The sequence below is a fragment of the Mycteria americana genome, chromosome 1 (assembly GCF_035582795.1).
Source record: "Mycteria americana isolate JAX WOST 10 ecotype Jacksonville Zoo and Gardens chromosome 1, USCA_MyAme_1.0, whole genome shotgun sequence".
In the NCBI taxonomy this organism is placed as follows: Eukaryota; Metazoa; Chordata; class Aves; order Ciconiiformes; family Ciconiidae; genus Mycteria; species Mycteria americana.
This window is the reverse complement of record NC_134365.1, coordinates 90,677,112-90,682,203: the sequence shown is the minus strand read 5'-3', so window position 1 is coordinate 90,682,203 and position 5,092 is coordinate 90,677,112.

Sequence of the window (5,092 nt, the reverse complement as noted above, 5' to 3'; positions counted from 1 at the left end):
CGCCACGCGCGCCCCCGCCCGCCACCGCGCCGGCATGACCCCTCACCCCCCTCCTTCCCGCCCCCGCCGCGCACGCGCCGCGCCCGCCCCTCGCCTCCTCCCCTCGAGGGGGGCGGAGCGGGGCCTCGCCGCGCGGCATCCCCCGCGTGACTTGGGGGAGGGGCGGGGAGGTGCGCCACGAGGGAAGGAGGCGGTGCGCCTCGCCACGTGGTGCGGGGCGGCCAATCGCGCGTTCCTGCGCCCAGCGCTCTTCTGCCTGCTCGCGCGGGCGGCAGGAAGCAGCACGGGGCGGGGCGGGGCGGGCGTAAAGCTTTACCCGGAACTGGGCGCGGGGATGCCGGCTCGCGCGAGGCGCTTCCGGCGTGGGCCGTGGCGCATGCGCGTGGAGCCGGCATCAGCTGATCTAGAGCCGCCTCTGCTTCTGGAGGGAGGAGGGCTTCGGGTGTGCCGGCTGCAGGTGAGGCATCTCGTCCCCCTCTCCCCCAGCCTTGTTCCGCTCCTTTCGCTCTCTCCTCTCCTAAGGCGCGCCTGGCGGCTGCCCTCCCATCCGCCTGGTGGGTCGCGGCGTGGAGGAGGCGAGGGTCGTCTCTCCTCTCTCGGCTGTTGCCTGTCCGGGAGGGGCGGCGGTCTCTCCGCGGAGCTACCCTCTGAGGGGGCGCGCGCGGCTCCCAACGGCCGACCCCGTCTCGCGGAGCGCTCCGGGGGGGGCGGGGGCGGCAGGACCCGCAAAACGCCCTGCGAAGCGGTTGTCTCCTTGGCGGCGGCCAGGGCCCCTGGGCGGCCGACCTTCACCTCCCGCCCTGCCTGCCCAGGCAGGGAGGTGAAGGGCAGAAGGCTGCGCTGTGAACGGAGGCCGAGCCTGCCGCCTGTTCGTCTCCGACTGAAGCGAGTAACGTGCAGCGCTGCGTGCGTTGTCCGTACGGAGCCGTTCCACAGCGGGAGAGCCCGCTGACGGCGGCCGTGCTCTTCCTGGTCTTCCTGTGGTTTCTCAGGGAGAAAAGGCCTGGAAAGCAAAGCAGCCCCCGAGTAGGGTTTCACACTTAGCAGCCCCACTAAGAAACCTGCTGAGCACTCTCAAAGACGCCCAACAAGGTATCCCAGGGATATACCAGAATCCATTATAAAGAGAAGTGGTGATAGTGGCTGGGTGACTGTGCCGGGTCACCCCACCATCTTGGGTGGGTGGAACTGAATCTTTCTGTGCTTTGACTGTAGCCCTGCAGTGAGCGAGCAGCAAGGTTATGGAACAGGAACGCTGCTACTGGCTTCTGACTGCAACTCTTCTGTGGTAAAAGGGCCCACCTGTTGTTTTGCAGTTGAAAATACTGATGGAAATCAAATGTGCTTCCTATTTCTGTAGCCAGTGACAAAATCCTGGGTTAGATGAGGTGTTCCAAACGTCACAGTTAGAATTCACTTAAAGGCAAAAAAGAAATTTTACGTGACTGGGTTCTGGATGCTATTGTACACGTTACAGATAGCTGTGACTTCAGAGTATATGACACATAGGTATCAAGAGCTATCCATTCAATGCAGTTGTCCAAAGTGATTTCTTCCTAAGATTTTACTAGCTTCCAACAGAGAATTTGCACTCTGGCTGGGAATAAAAGCAATTTGGTGATAGTTTTATTCATTGTAATGCAACACTTCAGCAAAGTACACTGGCTATTTGATCTAGCATGGTATTTCAAATGCTAATACCACTTGATGAAGTGGAGAGGGGGTGGAAAAAGAGGAAAACCTGCTGGCAGCCTGCTAAAGGTGGTTTATTAGCCCACCTGTTTGTAGCACTTCAGCCAGAACGTGCCAAGTGTGGGTCGGCATTTGCAAGTGGAGGTTTGAATAACTGAGGCAGATCCTCAATATATTGTAAGTGTATTTATGCTGACTTTGGCACTCTGCAGATCTGCAGCAGCTGAATGTTTGGCTTCTCTATACAGTACTTTTAAAGATTTTTCGATGAGCAGCAAGCATAAATACTTAATAGTATCTACATTTTATTATTTTCTACTTAAGAATATGTGAAATGAGATCAGTGTCTACAGGTCTTTGAATTACCAAAAATATTGCAGATTATTTTTTCTGTGCTTATCAGTTTATTATTTCAAGTCTTCTTGAAAAGTTTTACTCTTTTATGCGGGGGAAAAAAACTAGTCTTAATTCTATAATCAGGGGACAAAGCATGGCATTGAAAAATGATAAACTGCTATGGACATCAGCTTGAGAGGATGGGGAAGGAGAAATTAAGACAATGCTGGAAAATGACTGCTGGCATCAGCTGATTGTTCAAATGAGGGTTGAAGTCTTGTGTTGCAATAGTAACACAAGATCTCTGTTTCCTGTAAATGCAGCCTTTCCACTTTCCAAATCAAGAGCTATTTTCTACAGATAGTGCTAATATTAGTGTTCAGCCATGAAAGATTAGTACTGCTTGCTTAATTTTTATACAGCATTAGCTTAAATTTGGCTTTTATTTTGGTCTGAGTATATATTAACTGTATTATACATCATTAATCCAGACTTACAAATTCTTATTGTAAGGTTTCAGTGTGCTTCTGTTGTCTAAATTTTTTCCCACTATGACTTTGTGCATTTATCTTCCAGACGTGCATGGGTACTAGTATTACACATTGTCATCCAAAGCTGCTATAGACGAGCAGATTAGTAGATTATTCCCCTGGAGACACATTTAGGGACACTCCGCTTCACCTCTTGTGTTTTTATACCACAATACTGTCTCTTTGAGTTCTTGAGCCGTGTCGTCATCCTTTTAAATTGCTTTTTGTTGTGAACTAAAGCTGTGTTCCTAATTGGACATACCTGGCCTTTTAAAAAGAGTAAAAGGATTGCAGGATAACCTAGTTGATATCTTTGGTTACTCTGGCGTTGACCAAAAAATGTTGCATGCTATTGCTGGCCAAGTAATAGTCACTCTTTTTCTTTCTCTCTCTATTTTTTTAAAAAACCCTACATTACCTGAAACTGAAATAAATTTTCTTTGCTCCATACTTGTATCATTGGTTACAAAGAAAAGTGGGGGATTTTAGACTTGGAAATAGTGAGGTATTGTTGAACAATGGTATCCACATGATTTTTTTAGAATGGAACTATACCAAGGAAAACAGACGATGTAGTCAACTGGAATATCGTGCTCGTTTGCTCTTACTCACTGTCTTAAAACACATGACTTCTTTAGCCTTCCAGCTGGCCAGAGAGAAATTGGGATCTACTCCAGCAGAGGAAGCGGAATGGATCTAAACTTTTCAAGCTTTCCTTCCTGTACAGATTAAGCCAGTAATCACCTAAAGGTCCAACACGCAAAACTGGCTTAGACTGGATCTTCTGGTTGTCATTGTTGTACCTTCTTTTATGTTCTGAAAAGGTTTTTTTGTTCTTTTTGTTGTGTTCATTCCCTCCTCCCCTTTGAAAGTGGACAGTTAAGCTTATACTAAATTCTTGGGTTTGGTCATATCTCATGGCAATAAGTTCTACAGTCTCACAAATATTTTTGGTTTGGTTACTTTATTTCATCTATGTGTTTTTCTCCTGTTTTTGTCAAATTCTCCGAAAGTTAAACACCCGCACTTCTTAGAAGGATTGACCATTTGCTGCTAACTTTTTAGACTTCCTTATATTATATGACTGCTATAACAAGCTTTGCCTTATAAGGTCTGTCTTTACTGAAATGATAAACTTACTCTGAAAACCAGGAAGATGTATATGGATAAATCCTGAAAGTCATAGTCTAACAGACTTTGTTACTATCACTTAACCAAATGGCAGATGAAGATCAGTTTTAGCTGCTGAATTTATTTTCTTGGTTCATCAGCTTGAATACGCCTCTGAGCTTGTGTAACAGTAAACTTCAGTGTCACTGCTCACTCTCTTCAGAAATAATTTGTCTGACAGTGATCTAATACATGCATGGTGCCTGTTGACAGTTATTTAATTTTGTCATAGTTTACAGTGTTTTGGAGAGTCCATTGTGGGTGTCAAAATGTTCAAATCAGAAGTAATCAGGAAGTACTAAAACTAGTATGGGAAGCTGCCATCATGGCCATGTTTTTATAGCACTGGGCTTTCTGCATTAGCTGTCTGACATCTGTTTAATCCTGAGAAGAATAGTTTTGAAGACCATTGCTACCACAGTTAGCCTAGACTCATCCTGCTAAACAGTTAAATAAACTAAAATGTCTGCCAAAAATAGACCCATTGCAAATGCTTAAGATAGAACTGGTGTTCCTAGAGGGTATCTCTGTAGTGTGAAAGTCTTTGTCCTTCTTAATCCATTGAAGATCGCTCATATTGTAAGGATTCTTATGGCCAAGTTGAAATGTTGGTGTATTTCAGCTGTGCAGTCTGTCCAACTAACTTTCTGCCAGATGGCATCCCAAGAAAAATGCCAAAATCTGCACTGTGAAGGTGTAGTGTTCCCCTTGCTGTGTTCCATCTCTAGGATGCTATAAGCTATGCTCGCTTACTGGAGTGGTTTGTTGTTTTTTAAGGCTATGTAAAGGATAGGTGGTCTGAATGTCTGTGCTGTTGGTCTGCATTCTGTGCCCTAAGCATGAAGAGCAGTGGTTGGGATGGTCGAGTGTGATGAGGGATAGAGAGGTTATGGGAAAAGGTATTAGCTTTATAGAGAGAAAACTGTGCCTTTATTAGAATACTTTATTATAGCTGGACAAAAGCTTTCAAGTATGTAAGTTTCCTTTAATGGCCTGAAGAATGACTTGACTGTTTTTTAATATTCTAGCAAAGAAACTGCATCTTCCAAGAAGTTCAGTTAGTGGGACAAACATTTGGTTATTCTCATTATTACACTATATCATTATTTTGTTTCTCACTATGAAAGTAATACCTTAAAAAGCAGCTTTTCAGACGGGAAACTAAAATGATATTTCTGGCTAAATGCAGGTAACATTGCTAAAGACTTCTAAAAAGGCAGTTCTATCGTGTGACTTTCGTCTAGATCCTTGAAATCTTGAGGGTTTTGCTATTGTGAGATAAATTTGCATTACCTTGTAGATATTCAGACAACCACCACAATATGTAGTTTAAACAATACTAAAATTTAATATGCTCGAGGGGC